A 22,771-nucleotide genomic window follows, 5' to 3' on the forward strand; every position below is an offset into this window, starting at 1 on the left:
TAAACACGAACATATTATACACGAATCATATTATTGTGCACGAATATATTACACGAATAATATGATACAGGAATATAAGTATGCATGAATATATTATACACGAATAATATTACACACGCACATATTATACACGAATCTTATTATTATGCACAGATATATTATCCATGAATATTACTATTCACGAACATATTATACACGAATAATATTATACACGAACATATTGTACACGAATCATATTGTTGTTCACGAATATATAATACACGAATAATATTCCACACGAACATATTATACACGAATCACATGCGTCTGATATTATACTGTACGCGAAAACACGCACTTTTGAATCGTAGGTTGCCAGGGCACGATAATAACAACCAAAGAGTCGCGCGCCGCGGCTATAGTAACCAAGGAGACTCATTTTTAGAGCAGGAATAAAGCTGACTAAATTTCATGGAACCACAACATAATATTCAAGCTGTCAGTGGCCCACTTCCGTCAGATAAACACAAATTTACAGTAGAATTAGTGTTGTTTTTGTTAGCATTATAATGTTTAGTTTGCTTCATGTTTACGTCTGTCCGATAGCACGATAACTCTCTCTCTCTCTCTCTCTCTCTCTCTCTCTCTCTCTCTCTCTCTCTCTCTTATCTTTTGTCTGCCTGTCTCGAAACTTTGTGGGAACGACCTTGCTTCTCTTTACGTCTCAGGCTACCTCCTTCTTTCCTTCCCTTTTTTCCTTAATTCCTTCCTGTCTTCGACGTCTCTTTCTTTCCCTATTTCCCCTTCCTCACTTTTTCCCATCCAGTTCCCTTTTCCTCCTAATTCTTTTCACCATTTCCACTCCTTTTCCTTCCTTCTTCCATTTCACATCCTTCCCTCTTCTCCCTCCCTGTTCTTTTCATCATTTCCTCCTTTCCTCCCATTATCTCCTTCGCCCCCTCCTTTTCTCCCCTCCTTGCCAGTCCTCGTACCCTCTCTCCCCCTCCTTTCCTCCCCCTACGACTCCCCCTTTCCTCTCCTCCCCCTACCTTTCCCCATCCTCTCTGCACAAGGGCCAATTTAAATCCCAACTCCAGTACGAACTGACGTTCAAACTCAAGTGCCAACTCAGGTCCCAACACAGTTACCAAACGCAAGTACCAACTTAAGTCTTAACACAAGTACCAACTCAAGTCATAACTCAAGCGTTAACTTAGTCCCAACTCAAGCGGAAACTTAAGTATCAGCTCAAGCGTCCCAACCCAAGCGCCAACCTAAGTCCCAAGTCAAGTGCCAACGTAAATTACAACTCAAGTGTCATCTTAAGTCCCAACTAATGAATCAACTTAAGTGCCAACTCAAGTGACAACGTGCCAACTCAGGTACGAACATTAATCCCAACTCAAGTGAAACCTTAAGTGCCAACTCAAGTGCCAACTTAGGTCAAAACTCAAACGCCAATGTAGGTCCCAACTCAAGTGCCAACCCATGTCTCAACTCAAGCGCCAACCTTAGTCCCAACTCAAGCATCAGGCTTAATGACAACTCACGGGTCAGCATAGGTCCCAACTCAAGTGCCAACGTTAGCTCCAACTCAAGTGCCAACGTAAGTGTCAACGAAAGCTCCAACTAGTGCCAACGTAAATGCCAACTCAAGAGCTAACTTAAGTGCCAACTAAAGCGCCAACTTATATTGTAACTCAAGCGCAAACATATCTCCCAACTCAAGTGACAACATAAGTGCTAACTCAAGTGACAACACAAGTGCCACCTCAAGTGACAACATAAGTGCCAACTCAAGTGACAAAATAAGTGCCAACTCAAGTGACAAAATAAGTGCCAGCTCAAACGTCAACTCAGGTACAAACTCATGCGCCAGCTTGGGTCTTAGCTTAAGTTACAACTTAAGTCCCAACTCAAGCTCCATCATGTTTCATCTCAAGCGGAAACTCAAGTCCCAATTCAAGCACCATCTTTAGTCCCAACGAAAGGGCGAGCTTACGTCTCAAATCAAGCATCAACTGAAGTTCCAATTCAAGCACCAGCTTAAGTCCCAACTCAAGCGCCACATTAAGTCCAAACTTAACTGCCAACTTAAGTGCCAAATAAAGTGCTATCGTAAATGATAAGTGCAAATGTGAGTGCCAGTTCAAGTGCCAACTTAAGTGCCAACTCAAATGCAAACTTAAGAGAAAACTCAAATGCCAACTTAAATGCCAACTTAAGTGCAAACTCACGTGGTGACGTAAGTGCCAATTCAAATGTTAAGCTCCGACCAAAGTGCCAAATTAAGTCCCAAATTAAGTGCCAACTTAAATCCAACACAAGCGCCAATTTAAATCCCAACTCAAGTACCAACTATAGCTCAAACTCAAGTGTCAACTCAAGTCCCAACACAGGTACTACTTGGGCCCAAACACAAGTACCAACTGAAGTCTTAACTCAAGCTCTAACTTAAGTCCCAACTCAAGTGCCAACTAAGATCCCAACTCATGCGCCAACTTGTCCCAATCCAAGCACCAACTTAAGTTCCAACTCAAGCACCAGCTTAAGTTCCAACTAAAGCACCAACTGAAGTCCCAATTCAAGTGCCAACGTAACTCACAACTCAAGTGCCAACGTAAGTTACAACTGAAGCACCAACTTAAGTCCCAGTTCACAAGTCAACTCAAGTCCCAACTAAAGCGCCAACTTACGCTGCATCTCAAGCACCAACATTAATCCCAACTCAATTGAAACCTTAAGTGCCAACTTAGGTCAAAACTCAAGCGCCAATGTAGATCTCAGCTCAAGCGCGTACTTAAGTTCCAACTCAAGCGCCAACATATGTCCAACTCAGGCGCCAACCTAAGTCCCAACTCAAGCTCTAAAATACGTCTCAACTCAAGCACCAACTTAAGTCCCAACTCAAGCGCCAACTTAAGTCCCAGCTCAAGCGCTATCTTAAGTCCCAACTCAAGCGCCAACTTAAGTCCCTACTCAAGCGCCAACTTAAGTCCCAATTCAAGCGCCAACCTAAGTCCCAACTCAAACGCCAACTTAAGTCCCAATTCAAGAGTCAACTTAGGTCCCAACTCAAGCGCCAACTTAAGTCCCAACTCAAGCACCAACTTAAATCCCAACTCAAGCGCCAACTTAAGTCCCAACCCAAGCGCCAACTAAAGTCCCAAGTCAAGTGCGAACTTAGTTCAAACTTGTCCCAATTTAAGTGCCAACTTCAAGTACCTCAAGTGGCACTCAGATTGCACCTACAGTATGTGGAAGTTTTCTACTTAAGTGCCACTTAAGTTCAAGTTCCACTTAAGTGCCACTGAAGTTCCACTCAAGTTCCACTCAAGTTCCTCTTAAGTGGTTCTTAAATGGAACTTAAGTGCAACTAAAGTGGATCTTAAGTGCAACTTAAGTACAACTTAAGTGGCACTTAAGTTGCACTTAAGTTGCACTTAAGTGGCACTTAAGTGGTACTTAATTGGCACTTAAGTGACTCTTAATTGGCACATAATTGGCACTTAAGTGGCACTTAAGTGGCACTTAAGTGGTACTTAAGTTGCACTCAAGTTGCACTCAAGTTGCACTTAAGTGGCACTTAAGTGGCACTCAAGTTGCACTCAAGTTGCACTTAAGTGGCACTTAAGTGGCACTTAAGTGGCACTTAAGTGGCACTTAAGTGGCACTTAAGTGGCACTTAAGTGGCACTTAAGTGGCACTTAAGTGGCACTTAAGTGGCACTTAAGTTCCACTTAAGTGGCACTTAAGTTCCACTTAAGTTGTACTTTAGTTCCACTTAGGTACCACTTAAGTACCACTTAAGTGGAACTTGAACTTAGTGGAACTTAAGTAGAACTCTTCCGGATAGGTGTCATCTGAATGCCACTTTAGGCACATAAGTTGGCACTTAAACTGATACAAGTTGGAACTAAGTTGGCATTTGAGTTGGGACTTTAGTAGGCGCTTGAGTTGGGACTTAAGTTGGCCCTTGAGTTGAAACTTAAGTTGGCGCTTGAGTTGGAATTTAAGTTGGCACTTGAGTTGGGACTTAAATTGGCTCTTGAGTTGGGACTTAATTTGGCGCTTGAGTTGGGACTTAGGTTGGTGCATGTGTTGGGACTTAAGTTGGTGCTTGAGTTGGGACTTAAGTTGGCACTTGAATTGGGGTTTGAGTTGGGATCTACTTTGGTGCTTGAGTTGGGACTTAGGTTGTCGCTTGAGTTGGGACTTAAGTTGGTGCTTGAGTTGGGAAATAGTTTGGCGGTTGAGTTAGAACTTAAGTTGGCGCTTGAGTTGGGACTTAAGTTTTCGCTTGAGTTGGGACTTAGGTTGGCGTTTGAGTTGGAAGTTAAGTTGGCGCTTGAGTCGTGACTTAAGTTGGCGCTTGATTTGGGACTTAAGTTGGTGCTTGAGTTATGACTCAAAGTTCGCGCTTGAGTCAGGACTTAGGTTGGCGCTTGAGTTTTTACTTAAGTTGGCGCTTGAGTTGGGGCTTAAGTTGGCGCTTGAGTTAGGATTTACGTTGGCGCTTGAGTTGGGACTTAAGTTGGTGCTTCAGTTGATACTTAAGTTGGTGCTTCATTTGGTACTTAAGTTGGTGCTTGAGTTCGGAGCTACTTTGGCACTTGAGATGAGACTTAGATTGGCGCTTGAGTTGGGACCTAAGTAGGCGCTTGAGTTGGGACTTAGGTTGGTGCTTGTGTTAGGACTTAAGTTGGTGCTTGAGTTGGGACTTAGGTAAAGTTTTCGCTTGAGTTGGGACTTAGGTTAGCGCTCGAGTTCGGACTTAAGTTGGCGCTTAATTTGTGACTTAAGTTGGCGCTTGAGTTAGGACTCAAAGTTCGCTCTTGAGTTCGCCGAACTTGCCAATTTTGCCGAACTTGCCAATTTCGCCGAACTTGCCAAGTTCGCCGAACTTGCCAAGTTCGCCGAACTTGCCAAGTTCGCCGAACTTGCCAAGTTCGCCGAACTTGCCAAGTTCGCCGAACTTGCCAAGTTCGCCGAACTTGCCAAGTTCGCCGAACTTGCCAAGTTCGCCGAACTTGCCAAGTTCGCCGAACTTGCTAATTTCGCCGAACTTGCAAAATTCGCCGAACTTGCCAAGTTCGCCAAACTTCCAAAGTTCGCCGAACTTGCCAATTTCGCCGAACTTGCCAAGTTCGCCGAACTTGCCAATTTCGCCGAACTTGCAAAGTTCGCCGAACTTGCCAATTTCACCGAACACGCCAATTTCGCCGAACTTGCCAATTTCGCCGAACTTGCCAATTTCGCCGAACTTGCCAATTTCGCCGAACTTGCAAAGTTCGCCGAACTTGCCAATTTCGCCGAACTTGCCAAGTTCGCCGAACTTGCCAATTTCGCCGAACTTGCCAATTTCGCCGAACTCGCCAAGTTCGCCGAACTCGCCAATTTCGCCGAACTTGCCAATTTCGCCGAATTTGCCAAGTTCGCCGAACTTGCCAATTTCGCCGAACTTGAAAAGGTCGCCGAACTTGCCAAGTTCGCCGAACTTGCCAATTTCGCCGAACTTGCAAAGTTCGCCGAACTTGCAAAGTTCGCCGAACTTGCACACACACACACACACACACACACACACACACACACACAAGTATTCTATGGTAGGACTTGATGGTGAAGAAAGGAGTGTGTGTGTGTGTGTGTGTGTGTGTGTGTGTGTGTTTGTGTGTGTGTAACACACTCTAACCAAGCCACACTCTAACCAAGGCAAGACTATGAATATTGTCCACTATACTCTTTTTACTCTAACTTGGCCTAAAACTCCCCTATTTCCGTCCTGAATGCTGAGTTGTAGCAATAGATGAACACTGGAAGAAGATGCTGGTCACGAAGAAGTGCTGAGGCAAGGTTGTAGAGCCATAGCATTATACTTTCTGCCACTGAACTACGTGAAATCAGCTGCAAAAGAACGAAAATCTGGGCCAAGTGAATGTGAAAAGAATATATCTCTAGCAGTTTATATATAATGTTATTGTACGAACATTTATATAAACAGTTACCTTTTTTTCCTTCATAATATGTGAAGAACGACGTCGAACAAAGTTTTTGAAAAGATCCAGGAATGTAAGAGGTCTCTGTGGTAAGAAATTAAGGAGAAAAGTGTCGTGGGTGTTGGCGGAGCATTGCGGCGAGAAGTGCAGACACACACATGACTGTACACACACACACACACACACACACACACACACACACACACACACACACACACACACAATACTCTCTAATGGAACTTCCTGGTGGGAAAATGTGTGTATGTAACTGGTGATTTGAGAGGTTCCCATGGTAACACACAGACACCTCCCACTATAGTCTGTCTCAGGAAAAACGAATGTAGAATATTGTCTATTTTACTCCAAAGTCACTGTCAAAGGCCGAAGGCATCTGATTTAACGACCTGTGGGAATACAGGCTGGCCATGGACAAGGCCTGAGGCCAAGAGGCACACACACACACACACACACACACACACACACACACACACACACACACACACACACACACACACATATACTCACACACACACACACACACAATCAATGAATGGGTATAAGTGACCCGCTATGCTCACAGGTCAATATGAACTGTGGTTCCTGTTTTTGGATGCAACTTTTTTTTTTTTTTTTTTTTTAGTTACAAAGCGCTAAAAATAAACGAAAAATATTGGACCAGTTATTCGTTGTATATTTAGATTTAATAGCATATTATTCCTTTTATTTTACTTTTTTTTTTTTTTTTGAGCATGATTCGCCTGTCATCAAGAATTTGTAAGTTGGCATCTCAGGTCACAGCACCTCCTGACTGACTCCTGGAAGATGACAAGACAGAGTTGTCTGCAGTTTTCCCCTTGCTTCAATCAGAGCTGGATATCCATATTCGCATTTCATCAACGGACTTACCCTCTCTCTCTCTCTCTCTCTCTCTCTATCTCTCTCTAAACCCCTGCTTCCCTCCTTTCTTCTCTCCCTCCTCCCTCCCCCATCTAGCATCTCTCTCTCTCTCTCTCTCTCTCTCTCTCTCTCTCTCTCTCTCTCTCTCTCTCTCTCTCTCTCTCTCTCTCTCTCTCTCTCTCTCTCTCTCTCTCTCTCTCTCTCTCTCTCTAAACCTCTGCTTCCGTCCTTTCTTGTCTCCCTCCTCCCTCCCCCATCTACCCTCTCTCTCTATTGTCAGATTAGAGGACTGAATAGACTGTAGTCGCGGAGCAGGACTCTGAGGTTGTCATTATCGTACCCTGGCAACCTACCATTCGACAGTGCGTCCGATTTCGTATCATATTATACACGAATCATATTATTATGCACGAATATATTATACACGAATATTATTATACACGAACATATTATACACGAATCATATTATTGTGCACGAATATATTATACACGAATAATATGACACAGGAATATAAGTATGCATGAATATATTATACACGAATAATATTACACACGCACATATTATACACGAATCTTATTATTATGCACAGATATATTATCCATGAATATTACTATTCACGAACATATTATACACGAATAATATTATACACGAACATATTGTACACGAATCATATTGTTGTTCACGAATATATAATACACGAATAATATTCCACACGAACATATTATACACGAATCACATGCGTCTGATATTATACTGTACGCGAAATCACGCACTTTTGAATCGTAGGTTGCCAGGGCACGATAATAACAACCTCAGAGTCGCCCGCCGCGGCTATAGTAACCAAGGAGACTCATTTTTAGAGCAGGAATAAAGCTGACTAAATTTCATGGAACCACAACATAATATTCAAGCTGTCAGTGGCCCACTTCCGTCAGATAAACACAAATTTACAGTAGAATTAGTGTTGTTTTTGTTAGCATTATAATGTTTAGTTTGCTTCATGTTTACGTCTGTCCGATAGCACGATAACTCTCTCTCTCTCTCTCTCTCTCTCTCTCTCTCTCTCTCTCTCTCTCTCTCTTATCTTTTGTCTGCCTGTCTCGAAACTTTGTGGGAACGACCTTGCTTCTCTTTACGTCTCAGGCTACCTCCTTCTTTCCTTCCCTTTTTTCCTTAATTCCTTTCTTTCTTCGACGTCTCTTTCTTTCCTTATTTCCCCTTCCTCACTTTTTCCCATCCAGTTCCCTTTTCCTCTTAATTCTTTTCACCATTTCCACTCCTTTTCCTTCCTTCTTCCTTTTCACATCCTTCCCTCTTCTCCCTCCCTGTTCTTTTCAGCATTTCCTCCCTTCCTCCCATTATCTCCTTCGCCCCCTCCTTTTCTCCCCTCCTTGCCAGTCCTCGTACCCTCTCTCCCCCTCCTTTCCTCCCCCTACGACTCCCCCCTTCCTCTCCTCCCCCTACCCTTCCCCATCCTCTCTGCACAAGGGCCAATTTAAATCCCAACTCCAGTACGAACTGACGTTCAAACTCAAATGCCAACTCAGGTCCCAACACAGTTACCAAACCCAAGTACCAACTTAAATCTTAACACAAGTACCAACTCAAGTCATAACTCAAGCTTTAACTTAGTCCCAACTCAAGCGGAAACTTAAGTATCAGCTCAAGCGTCCCAACCCAAGCGCCAACCTAAGTCCCAAGTCAAGTGCCAACGTAAATTACAACTCAAGTGTCAACTTAAGTCCCAACTAATGAATCAACTTAAGTGCCAACTCAAGTGACAACGTGCCAACTCAGGTACGAACATTAATCCCAACACAAGTGAAACCTTAAGTGCCAACTCAAGTGCCAACTTGGGTCAAAACTCAAGCGCCAATGTAGGTCCCAACTCAAGTGCCAACCCATGTCTCAACTCAAGCGCCAACCTTAGTCCCAACTCAAGCATCAGCTTAATCACAACTCACGGGTCAGCATAGGTCCCAACTCAAGTGCCAACGTTAGCTCCAACTCAAGTGCCAACGTAAGTGTCAACGAAAGCTCCAACTAGTGCCAACGTAAATGCCAACTCAAGAGGTAACTTAAGTGCCAACTAAAGCGCCAACTTATATTGCAACTCAAGCGCAAACATATCTCCCAACTCAAGTGACAACATAAGTGCCAACTCAAGTGACAACACAAGTGCCAACTCAAGTGGCAACATAAGTGCCAACTCAAGTGACAAAATAAGTGCCAGCTCAAACGTCAACTCAGGTCCAAACTCATGCGCCAGCTTGGGTCTTAGCTTAAGTTACAACTTAAGTCCCAACTCAAGCTCCATCATGTTTCATCTCAAGCGAAAACTCAAGTCCCAATTCAAGCACCATCTTTAGTCCCAACGAAAGGGCGAGCTTACGTCTCAAATCAAGCATCAACTGAAGTTCCAATTCAAGCACCAGCTTAAGTCCCAACTCAAGCGCCACATTAAGTCCAAACTTAACTGCCAACTTAAGTGCCAAATAAAGTGCTATCGTAAATGATAAGTGCAAATGTGAGTGCCAGTTCAAGTGCCAACTTAAGTGCCAACTCAAATGCAAACTTAAGAGAAAACTCAAATGCCAACTTAAATGCCAACTTAAGTGCAAACTCACGTGGTGACGTAAGTGCCAATTCAAATGTTAAGCTCCGACCAAAGTGCCAAATTAAGTCCCAAATTAAGTGCCAACTTAAATCCAACACAAGCGCCAATTTAAATCCCAACTCAAGTACCAACTATAGCTCAAACTCAAGTGTCAACTCAAGTCCCAACACAGGTACTACTTGGGCCCAAACACAAGTACCAACTGAAGTCCTAACACAAGTACGAGCTCAAGTCCTAACTCAAGCGCTAACTTAAGTCCCAACTCAAGTGCCAACTAAGATCCCAACTCATGCGCCAACTTGTCCCAATCCAAGCACCAACTTAAGTTCCAACTCAAGCACCAACAGAAGTCCCAACTCAAGCACCAACTGAAGTCCCAACTCAAGTGCCAACGTAAGTCACAACTCAAGTGCCGACGTAAGTTACAACTCAAGCACCAACTTAAGTCCCAGTTCACAAGTCAACTCAAGTCCCAGCTAAGGCGCCAACTTACGCTGCATCTCAAGCACCAACATTGATCCCAACTCAATTGAAACCTTAAGTGCCAACTTAGGTCAAAACTCAAGCGCCAATGTAGATCTCAGCTCAAGCGCGTACTTAAGTTCCAACTCAAGCGCCAACATATGTCCAACTCAGGCGCCAACCTAAGTCCCAACTCAAGCTCTAAAATACGTCTAAACTCAAGCGCCAACTTAAGTCCCAACTCAAGCGCCAACTTAAGTCCCAACTCAAGCGCCAACTTAAGTCTCAGCTCAAGCGCCAACTTAAGTCCTAGCTCAAGCGCCAACTTAAGTCCCTACTCAAACGCCAACTTAAGTCCCAACTCAAGTGCCAACCTAAGTCCCAACTCAAACGCCAACTTAAGTCCCAATTCAAGAGTCAACTAAAGTCCCAACTCAAGCGCCAACTTAAGTCCCAACTCAAGCACCAACTTAAATCCCAACTCAAGCGCCAACTTAAGTCCCAACCCAAGCGCCAACTAAAGTCCCAAGTCAAGTGCGAACTTAGTTCAAACTTGTCCCAATTTAAGTGCCAACTTCAAGTGCCTCAAGTGGCACTCAGATTGCACCTATGTGGAAGTTTTCTACTTAAGTGCCACTTAAGTTCAAGTTCCACTTAAGTGCCACTGAAGTTCCACTCAAGTTCCACTCAAGTTCCTCTTAAGTGGTTCTTAAGTGGAACTTAAGTGGCACTTAAGTGGCACTTAAGTTGCACTTAAGTGGCACTTAAGTTGCACTTAAGTGGCACTTAAGTTGCACTTAAGTGGCACTTAAGTGGCACTTAAGTTGCACTTTAGTGGCACTTAAGTTGCACTTAAGTTGCACTTTAAGTTGCACTTAAGTGGCACTTAAGTGGCACTAAAGTTGCACTTAAGTTTCACTTAAGTGGCACTTAAGTTTCACTTAAGTTGCACTTAAGTTTCACTTAAGTTCCACTTAAGTTCCACTTAAGTACCACTTAAGTGGAACTTGAACTTAGTGGAACTTAAGTAGAACTCTTCCTGATAGGTGCCATCTGAATGCCACTTTAGGCACCTAAGTTGGCACTTAAATTGGGACAAGTTGGAACTAAGTTGGCATTTGAGTTGGGACCTTAGTTGGCGCTTGAGTTGGGACTTAAGTTGGCCCTTGAGTTGAAACTTAAGTTGGCGCTTGAGTTGGAATTTAAGTTGGCACTTGAGTTGGGACTTAAATTGGCTCTTGAGTTGGGACTTAAGTTGGCGCTTGAGTTGGAATTTCAGTTGGCGCTTCAGTTGGGACTTAAGTTGGCGCTTGAATTGGGACTTATGTTGGCGCTTGAGTTGGGACTTAAGTTGGTGCTTGAGTTGGGAGCTACTTTGGCACTTGAGTTTGGGCTTAGGTTGGCGCTTGAGTTGGGACTTAAGTTGGTGCTTGAGTTGGGACTTAAGTTGGCGCTTGAGTTGGAATTTCAGTTGGCGCTTCAGTTGGGACTTAAGTTGGCGCTTGAATTGGGACTTATGTTGGTGCTTGTGTTGGGACTTACGTTGGTGCTTGAGTTGGTTCTTAAGTTGGCGCTTGAGTTGGGACTTAGGTTGGTGTTTGTGTTGGGACTTAAGTTGGCGCTTGAATTGGGACTTAGGTTGGTGCTTGTGTTGGGACTTAAGTTGGTGCTTGAGTTGGGACTTAAGTTGGCACTTGAATTGGGGCTTGAGTTGGGATCTACTTTGGTGCTTGAGTTGGGACTTAGGTTATCGCTTGAGTTGGGACTTAAGTTGGTGCTTGAGTTGGGAAATAGTTTGGCGGTTGAGTTAGGACTTAAGTTGGCGCTTGAGTTGGGACTTAAGTTTTCGCTTGAGTTGGGACTTAGGTTGGCGTTTGAGTTGGGACTTAAGTTGGCGCTTGATTTGGGACTTAAGTTGGTGCTTGAGTTATGACTCAAAGTTCGCGCTTGAGTCAGGACTTAGGTTGGCGCTTGAGTTTTTACTTAAGTTGGCGCTTGAGTTGGGGCTTAAGTTGGCGCTTGAGTTAGGATTTACGTTGGCGCTTGAGTTGGGACTTAAGTTGGTGCTTCAGTTGGGACTTAAGTTTGTGCTTCATTTGGGACTTAAGTTGGTGCTTGAGTTCGGAGCTACTTTGGCACTTGAGTTGAGACTTAGGTTGGCCCTTGAGTTGGGACCTAAGTTGGCGCTTGAGTTGGGACTTAGGTTGGTGCTTGTGTTAGGACTTAAGTTGGTGCTTGAGTTGGGACTTAAGTTGGCGCTTGAGTTGGGGCTTAAGTTGGTGCTTGAGTTTGGACCTACTTTGGCGCTTGAGTTGGGACTTAGGTTGGCGCTTGAATTGGGACTTAGGTTGTCGCTTGAGTTGGGACTTAAGTTGGTACTTGAATTGGGACTTAGGTTGGCTCTTAAGTTAGGACTTAAGTTGGCACTTGAGTTGGGAATTAAGTTTTCGCTTGAGTTGGGACTTAGGTTAGCGCTCGAGTTCGGACTTAAGTTGGCGCTTAATTTGGGACTTAAGTTGGCGCTTGAGTTAGGACTCAAAGTTCGCTCTTGAGTTGGGACTTAAGTTGGCGCTTGACTTGGGACTTAAGGTCGCGCTTGGGTTGGGGCTTAAGTTTGCAATTGAGTTGAGACTTATGTTGGAACGCTTGAGTTGGGACTTAAGTTCGCGCTTGAGCTTGGACCTACGTTGGCGCTTGAGTTTTTACCCAAGTTGGCACTAAGGTTTCACTTGAGTTGGGATTAATGTTGGTGCTTGAGATGCAGCATAAGTTGGCGCATGAGTTGGGACTTGAGTTGACTCGTGATTTGAGATTTATGTTGGTGCTTGAGTCGTTACTTGCGTTGGCACTTGATTTGTAACTTACGTTGGCACTTGAGTTGGGACTTTAGTTGGTGCTTGAGTTAGGACTTCAGTTAGTGCTTGAGTTGGGACTTCAGTTGGTGCTTGAGTTGGGACTAAAGTTGGTGCTTGGATTGGGACAAGTTTACACTTGACTTGGGACTTAAGTTGGCGCTTGAATTGAGACCTTAGTTGGCGCTTAAGTTGGGACTTAAGTTAGCGCTTGAGTTAGGACTTGATCTCGTACTTGTGTTAGGACTTAAGTTGGTACTTGTGTTTGGACCCAAGTGGTACCTGTGTTGGGACGAATTGACACGAGTTTGATCATTAGGTGGTACTTGAGTTGGGATTTGAATTGGCGCTTGTGTTGGAATTAAGTTGGCACTTGTTTTAGGACTTAAGTTGGCACTTGTTATAGGACTTAAGTTGGCACTTATTTTGGGACTTAATTTGGCACTTGAGTCGGAGCTTTAGTTATTTGAACTGAAACTTACGTCACCAAGTGAGTTTGCACTTAAGTTGGGATTTGCGTTTGCACTTAAGTTGGCATTCGCGTTTGCACTTAGGGTAGCATTTGCGTTTCCAGTTAAGTTGACATTTGAGTTTTCTCTTCAGTTTGCATTTGAGTTGGCACTTAAGTTGGCACTTGAATTGGCACACAAGTTTGCACTTATCATTTACGTTAGCAATTTATTTGGCATTTACGTTGGCAGTTAAGTTTGGACTTAAGTTTGCACTTGAGTTGGGACTTAAGCTGCTGCTTGAAATGGAACTTAAGTTGGTGCTTGAGTTGGGACCAATGTTCGCCCTTTAATTGGGACTAAATGTGGCGCTTGAGTTGGTACTTAAGCTTGCGCTTGAGATGAGACTTCTTGCCGCTTGAGTTGGGACTTTAGTTGTCACTTGAGCTGGGATCTAAGTTGGCGCTTGAGTTTGGACCTGAGTTAGCATTTGAGTTGGCACTTATTTTGTCCCTTGAGTTTACGCTTATGATGTCACTTGAATTGGCTATTGTGTTGTCACGAGTTGGCACGTAAGTTATCTCTTGAGCTGGCACTTACGTTGGCACGAGTTGGAGCTTACACTGGCACTTGAGTTGGAGCTTACCTTGGCACTTAAGTTGGGAACTATGCTGACCTTTGAATTGTAATTAAGCTGGTGCTTGAGTTGAGACTAAGGTTGGCGCTTGAGTTGAGACATGGGTTGGCACTTGAGTTGGGACCTACGTTGGCGCCTGAGTTTTGCCCCAAGTTGGCACTTGAGTTGGCACTTAAGGTTTCACTTGAGTTAGGATTAATGTTCGTACTTGAGTTGAAACGTTGTCACTTGAGTTGGCACTTAAGTTGATTCATGAGTTGAGACTTAAGTTGGCACTTGATTTGTAACTTACATTGGCACTTGAGTTGAGACTAGGTTGGCGCTTGAGTTGGGACTAAGCGCTTGAGTTATGACTTGAGTTGGTACTTGTGTTAAGACTTAAGTTGGTACTTGCGTTTGGTACCTGTGTTGGGACATGAGTTGGCACTTGAGTTTGAACTTTAGTTGGAACTTGAGTTGGGATTTAAATTGGCCCCTGTGAAGAGAGGAGGGGGAGGGGTAGAGGGAGGAGAGGAAGGGGGAGTCGTAGGGGGAGGAGAGGAGAGGGTACGAGGACGGGCAAGGAGGGGAGAGAAAGAGGGGGCGAAGGAGAAAATGGAAGGAAGGGAGGAAATGCTGAAAAGAACTGGGAAGGAGAATATGGAAGGAGGTGAAAAGAAAGGAAGGAAAAGGAGTGGAAATGGTGAAAAGAATTAGGAAGAGGAAAAGGGAACTGGATGGGAAAAAGTGAGGAAGGGGAAACAAGGAAAGAAAGAGACGTCGAGGAAAGGAAGGAAGGAATTAAGGAAGAATGGAAGGAAAGGAAAGAAGGAGTTACCCTGAGACGTAAGGTGAAGCAAGGTCGTTCCCACAAAGGTTCAAGACAGGCAGACAAAAGATGAGAGAGAGAGAGAGAGAGAGAGAGAGAGAGAGAGAGAGAGAGAGAGAGAGAGAAGGAAGAGAGGGAGTCTGACTGTAAAATATCCCATTCTTTGAGGAAGGAAAGTCAGAACATCTTCAAAGCAAATATCCTCATCAGCAGTGCTGGGAACGCTACTAATAAAAAGTAGCGGCGCTCCCATTCCCGTTACTAGCCTGAAAAAGTAGTGGCGTTACTGGTTTCGCTACTTGATACGAAATGTAGCGGTGCTCCCGCTCCTGCTGCTTTGGATAAGAAAAACGTACACGAAGGAAAGGTTAACAAAAATCTGTGATATAGCAATACACTATATACTGTTTTGATAATATTAGTCAGTCTGAGTGGTTATGTTGTGTACCAGTAATGTCAGTATACACTTATACTGAATAAATAAAATCATACATGTCGGTGTCACTTTAATGAAGCTTAGAGCCGAAGGTACAGGAAAAAAGCTATTTACTGTATAATGTAACAAATGCTCTTTTACACTGTTACCTAGTATACCTACTGAAAGTAACATACGTAAGTAACAGGCAAAAAATGTAGCCTACCATTAATACATATTATATAGATTTATTATATTTTCAATGATACTCATTTAAGATATATACGAAAACGAGAGTAAAAATGAACTGGGGCTTTCTGTTAAAGGCTATACAATGGCAATGTTTTTTCCATTACCTTAAACTGAAAGTAACATACTTTTACGAAATAATAACGTAGTGCGTAAGAATTAGTCTGAAAGAGAGAGTGAGGGAGAGAGCGCAAGTTAGAGACGGGAATAGTTAGAGGTGTGTGTGTGTGTGTGTGTGTGTGTGTGTGTGTGTGTGTGTGTGTGTGTGTGTGTTAGCATTGCCTACATCTAGCTGACATCCTTATTTATCTTTAGGCCTACTTAATTTAAATGATCGATAATTAACTAGCAACTTCCTGTCTAATTATTGCACAATTACTAATAAATAATATATATAGTTTAATAAATTACTGATGTAATGTAGAACAAACATCCTTAATTGACAGAATTGACGAAAGTAGTATTTTTCGTCATTAATAAATGCAACCAAACCGTCGGCATATCTGTATGTACTCACGACTCCGGACTGTATTCGTCGCGTGAGTAGTGAGGAGCGCGGTAACGCGTGAGTACAGCCAAAAAGTAGCGGCGCTCTCAGTTCCGCTACTGGCTAAAAAAAAGTAATGGCGTTACCACCATCGCTATTAAAATAGTAGCGGCGCTATTCCCAGCATTGCTCAAGTGCCATCCCATGTTTCAACTCAAGCGCCAACCTTAGTCCCAACTCAAGCACCAGCTTAATCACAACTCAGGGGTCAGCATAGGTCCCTACTCAAGTGCCAACGTAAGCTCCAACTTAAGTGCCAACGTAAGCTCCAACTCAAGTGCCAACGTAAGTGCCAACGTAAGCTCCAACTCAAGTGCCAACGTAAGTGCCAACGTAAGCTCCAACTCGTGCCAACGGAATTGCCAACTCAAGCGCTAACTTAAGTGCCAACTAAAGCGCCAACTTATGTTGCAACTCAAGCGCAAACATAACTCCCAACTCAAGTGACAACACAAGTGCCAACTCAAGTGACAACATAAGTGCCTACTCAAATGCCAACTCAGGTCCAAACACAAGCGCCAACTTGGATCCCAGCTCAAGTGACAGTTTAAGTCCCAATTCAAGCGCCAACATGTCTCAGCTCAAGCGCAAACTTAAGTACCAACTCAAGCGCCATCTTTAGTCCCAACTAAAGGGCGACCTTAGGTCCCAACTCAAGTACCAAGTTAAGTTCCAATTCAAACACCAGCTTAAGTCCCAACTCAAGCGCCAACTTAAGTCCAAACTTAACTGCCAACTTAAGTGCCAAATAAAGTGCTAACGTAAATGATAAGTGCAAACCTGAGTGCCAATTCAAGTGCCAACTTAAGTGTCAACTCAAATGCCAACTTAAGAGAAAACTCAAATGCCAACTTACGTGCAAACGCAAATGCCAACTTAAGTGCAAACTCACGTGTTGACGTAAGTGTCAATTCATATGTTAACTAAAGCTCCGACTTAAATACCAAGTTAAGTCCTATAACAAGTGCCAACTTAAGTCCTAAAACAAGTGCCAACTTAAATCCAACACAAGAGCCGATTTAAATCCCAACTCAAGTACCACCAAAAGTTCAAACTCAAGTGTCAACTCAAATCCCAACACAGGTACCATTTGGGTCCAAACACAAGTACCAACTTAAATCCTAACACAAGTACGAGCTCAAGTCCTAACTCAAGCGCTAACTTAAGTCCCAACTCAAGCGCTAAATAAGGTCTCAACTCAAGCGCCAACATAAGTCCCAACTCAAGCGCCGACTTGTCCCAATCCAAGAACCAACTTAAGTCCCAACTTAAGCTCAAACTGAAGTCCCAACTCAAGCACCAACTGAAGTGCCAACGTAAGTTAAAACTCAAGCACCAACTGTAGTCCCAGTTCAAGTGCCAACGTAAGTTACAACTCAAGTGCCAACGTAAGTTACAACTCAAGCACCAATTTAAGTCTCAGTTCACGAGTCAACTCAAGTCCCAACTCAAGCGCCAACTTATGCTGCATCTCAAGCACCAACATTAATCCCAACTCAGGTGAAACCTTAAGTGCGAACTTGGGTCAAAACTCAAGCACCAACTCAGGTCCCAACTCAGGTACCAAACGCAAATACCAACTTAAGTCTTAACACAAGTACCAACTCAAGTCATAAATCAAGCGGTAACTTAGTCTCGACTCAAGCAGCAAGTTAAGTATCAACTCAAGCGTCAAATGAATTCCCAACTCAAGTGCCAACATAAGTTACAACTCAAGTGCCAACTTAAGTCCCAAATCATGAGTTAACTTAAGTGCCAACTCAAGTGACAACGTGCCAACTCAAGTACGAATATTAATCCCAACTCAAGTGCCAACCCATGTCTCAACTCAAGCGCTAACCTCAGTCCCAACTCAAGCATCAGCTTAATCACAACTCAATGGTCAGCATAGGTCCCAACTCAAGTGCCAACGTAAGCTCCAACTCAAGTGCCAACATAAGTGCCAACGTAAGCGGCAACCCAAGTGCCGAAGTAAGTTTCAACGTAAGATCCAACTCAAGTGCCAACGTAAGTGCCAACTCAAGAACTAACTTAAGTGCCAACTAAAGCGCCAACTTATGTTGTAACTTAAGCGCAAACGTAACTCCCAACTCAAGTGACAACATCAGTGCCAACTCAAGTGACAACACAAGTGCGAACTCAAATGCCAACTCTGGTCCAAACTCAAGCGCCAACTTGGGTTCCAACTCAAGCGCCAACTTGGGTTCCAACTCAAGCTCCAACTTAATTCCCAACTCAAGCGGCAACCTAAGTCCCAACTCAAGCGCGAACTTAAGTCCCAACTCAAGCGCGAACTTAAGTCCCAACTCAAGCGCCAACTTAAGTTCCAACTCAAGCGCCAACTTAAGTTCCAACTCAAGCGCCAACTTAAGTCACAACTCAAGCGCCAACTTAAGTCCCAATTCAAGCGCCATCTTAGGTCCCATCTGAAGCCTCAACTTAAGTTCCAACTCAAACGCCAACTTGAATCCCAACTCAAGCGCCAACTTAAGTCCCAACTCAAGCACCAACTTATGTCCCAGCTCAAGTGCCAACCTATGACCGAACTCAAGCGCAAACTTAAAGACCCATCTCAAGTTCCAACTAAAGTCCCAACTCAAGTGCCAACTTAGTTCCCAACTTGTCCCAGTTTAAGTGCCAACTTAAGTGCCTCAAGTGGCACTCAGGTGGCACCTATGTGGAAGTGTTCTACTTAAGTGTCGCTTAAAGTTCAAGGTCCACTTAAATGCCACTTGAGTGGAACTTGAGTGGCACTTAAGTGGAACTTGATCTTAAGCAGCAGTTAAGTAGAACACACACACACACACACACACACACACACACACACACACACACATACATTCTCTCTCTCTCTCTCTCTCTCTCTCTCTCTCTCCCCTAACCAACAAAGATTCAAGGGTGAATTTGCATCTGTAATTACTTAAGCTTTACGAATTATTTTTTTTTATGCATGGAAGAAGGAACCAAAGGCCAGAAGCCCGCACGATTTCTCCCTCCCAGAAATTAAATACATTAATAAGAGGGCTGAATTCAGGATGTGTTCATTTGGAGATGCCTGGATGCACTGCGTTTGAAAGACTGAAGGTCATAGGCAGTAGGAAATACAGAGGAAGACAGTTCCAGAGTTGACCTGTTCCATACATGGAGGACTGGGAGTAAATCGTATAGAAAAGAGATGAGAGCAGGGTTGGAGTAATTGTAATTGTAATTTAACTGAAATGTAATTATTTAGAAATATTGTAATTGTAATCATAATTGTAATTAAAAGTAAAATTGAAGTAATGAATTGTAATTGTAATTGAAAAGTTAATTGTAATTAAATTGGTATTATGAAAGGGAAGGAGAGTGGTAGTGGTAAGTTTATCCCATACCCAGCTGTCATTATGGGATTAAGATGCCACAGGATTAACCCAGCTAAGCCGCGTTTTGACAGTTCTCCTGCCTTTGTCCTCAACACTCTCATGGCACCTGACCCACCTGAGTCGAGGCCACCGAGAAAAGTGGCCTGGGTTGAGCTGGGTTGTGATAATTTTGATGGTCGACACACAGCATTTAACACTGCATCTGCCTATGAGGAAATTGTCAATCGGTTCAGTATTCAAGGGAAAGTAAAGAAAGTTGTAGCTGATGATGCATCTTAATGGTGAAAGTATTTGACATTTCCTTCCCAAGTTTCTACATAGATCAGAAGCAAGAGGAGGCTGGAAATTCGTGTGACCCCAACATCGCTGATGAGGATATTTGCTTTGAAGATGTTCTGACTTTCCTTCCTCAAAGAATGGGAGGTTTTGCCAGGCCTTTAGTTCCTTGTTCCTAACATTAAAAAAAAAAAAAAAATACTCAGCAACTTCCCTGTCTTCCCTCTCAACGCAGTCTACATCCAAACAGTTTCAGATCTGTAATAAGATAGTGACCCAAATATCTTTACTTCGTTATCTAAAAATTGTCTGAACTTCTCTATGGATCCTTGATTTATTATTTATTATTAGGTGTGAATATTGTTAGGTTTATGAAAGAGATGATTCATTGTGTGTGTGTGTGTGTGTGTGTGTGTGTGTGTGTGTGTGTGTGTGTGTGTGTGTGTGTGTGTGTGTTATTTTTAGCGCATTTAATCAGGCAGATTCCCAACTATCAGCTCAGTTGATTATAACTCCAATACTACCAGCACCCCTACTGCTACAATTACTACTATTACTACTACTACTACTACTATTACCACTACTAAACACGCAATCACCTAAAAAAATATAATTGTGTGTGTGTGTGTGTGTGTGTGTGTGTGTGTGTGTGTGTGTGTGTGTAGCCGACCTGACCTCATGTAGGGCTCCTCGGATGCGTGTTTGTAATTGTGTGTGCGTGTGTATGTGTGTGTCCCTGACCTCATAGTGACCGTATGTGCGTGTGTGTACGTGTCAACACCCAGAAGAGAGTTGTTTGGTGGGAGTTTCATTAAAACATCCGGTGGTCAAACAAACACACACACACACACACACACACACACACACACACACACACACACACACACACACACACGTTTATATACTCGTAGTACACACACTCACATATCAACACATAGATACACACATGCACTCAAACGCACACATCCATATACATGTACACCTATATTTTCTCGGCACTTTTCCGTACGTCACACACACACACACACACACACACACACACACACACACACACACACACACACACACACACACACACACACACACACACACACACACAATACTCTCTAACGGGAGTTGGTTTTGGGGAAATGTGTGTATGTAAATTTGGGAGTGTGGGGAGGTTGCCATGGTAACACACTGGCCCCGCGAGCTCACACACACACACACACACACACACACACACACACACACACACACACACACACACACACACACACACACACACACACGGAAACACAAACATTGCAACCACACTAAAACATACACCCCCCATCACCTCACTCCCCCACACATAACACATCCACCCACCCACCCACACACCAACCCACACACACACACACACACACACACACACACACAGACACACACACACACACACACACACACACACTCAGACTTCACAGACACATACACACACACGCAGACAGACACACACACATTGCAAGCATATCAAACCATAAACCCGCACCCCCCACCCCAGACACAACAACACATCCACTTACACACACACACACACACACACACACACACACACACACACACACACACACACACACCATTGAAACTTACCAAATGACTGATATTAACTAGGAGAGTGATATGGGTGAGGTGGAAGAAGGGGAAAGGAAGGGGTAGACCGAGGATGAGATGGAGGGGTGGAGTAGAGAGGCATATGAGAGAGGAGGGTGTACTTTGGGGGGAGGACAGTGATATGATCGGGGACAGGGCGACATGTAGGTGATTTTTTTGTGGCCACCCCTTACTGGATTAAGGCGTCTTGAGAAAGAGAGAGAGAGAGAGAGAGAGAGAGAGAGACCAATAGATGTGTGTGTATCAGAGTTCATAATTAAAATATTCACGTCTATCTATTTATCTATCTTTATACTTACCTTCATCTACCAGACCAAAACTAATCTACTTTTACTGACTCCCCTACCCTACCCTACCGTACCTTACCCTACCCTACTTTACCCTACCCTACCCTGCTCTGTCCTACACTACCCTACCCTACTTTACCCTACCCTACCCTACCCTGTCCTACACTACCCTACCCTACCCTACCTTACCCTACCCTACACTACCCTACCTTACCCAACTCTACACTGCTCTACCCTACCCTACCCTACCCTACCCTACCCTGCCCTACCTTACCCTACCCTACCCTACCCTACCCTACACTACCCTACAGTACTCCACCCTGCCCTACCCCAAGGTCTAGTGACGTCACGCGGCACCTGAGCCCACCACTCCAGCAGGGTTAAGGTTTATGCCCCAGGGTGAAACGTCCAATAGATCGGGGTCTCATTTACTACGTGCAACCTGGGGGTGGGATAGGTAGAATAGGACTGACAAACAACAGCTTGCAAACTACATCCGTTTTTCTTTACTACACACACACACACACACACACACACACACACACACACACACACACACACACACACACACGCACGCACACACACACACACACACACACACACACACACACACACACACTGCAATGGAGGAGGATGGAGTTGACACTGGAGAGGGAAGAGGCTGGCAGTGGCACTGGCACAGGAAGAGGTTGGCACTGGCACTGGCACAGGAAGAGGTTGGCACTGGCACTGGCACAGGAAGAGGTTGGCACTGGTAGAGCAGGAGGATGACACTGGTAGGGGAAGAGGTTGGCACAGGAGGAAGAATGGGTTGGCAGTGTGGGAGGCAGTGGTTGCTGCTGTAGTGCAAGTAAGATACTGGAGGCGCCATCTATCAGGCTTAAAATCTGTGGCCCAGGAGGACGAGCCTGGCATTGAAAACACAAAAGTGTAAATATCTCGAAAACGGTGCATTTTAAAGCAAAACTGAGCGACGGCGACGGCCGTTTTATCAACCTACCCCATTTTTTACTGCTCTATCCCGTGAGCTGGGTCTCATCACCATACCTTCAAAGGGAAATGGGTAAAAATGGGTAATTATTTTAAATGTGGCATTTTACAGGAAACCAAATGAGATATTTAGCCCAAAGTGAAGTGGGTAATAGATGTGGGTTTTATCTAAAAATGGTATCCAAGATTTTTTCTGTAAATACTGGGGTTCGATAGGTATAATAGGGATAAAAAAAAAAAAAAAAAAAAAATCTACGGGATTTTCACTCCTCTGTTCAGAGAGTTTCTTCAATGTGACCGCGTTTCTTCATGGAT

The sequence above is a fragment of the Coenobita brevimanus genome, unplaced genomic scaffold (assembly GCF_032717465.1).
Source record: "Coenobita brevimanus isolate Jiangsu-jjx unplaced genomic scaffold, ASM3271746v2 jjx.HiC_scaffold_3718, whole genome shotgun sequence".
Lineage (NCBI taxonomy): Eukaryota > Metazoa > Arthropoda > Malacostraca > Decapoda > Coenobitidae > Coenobita > Coenobita brevimanus.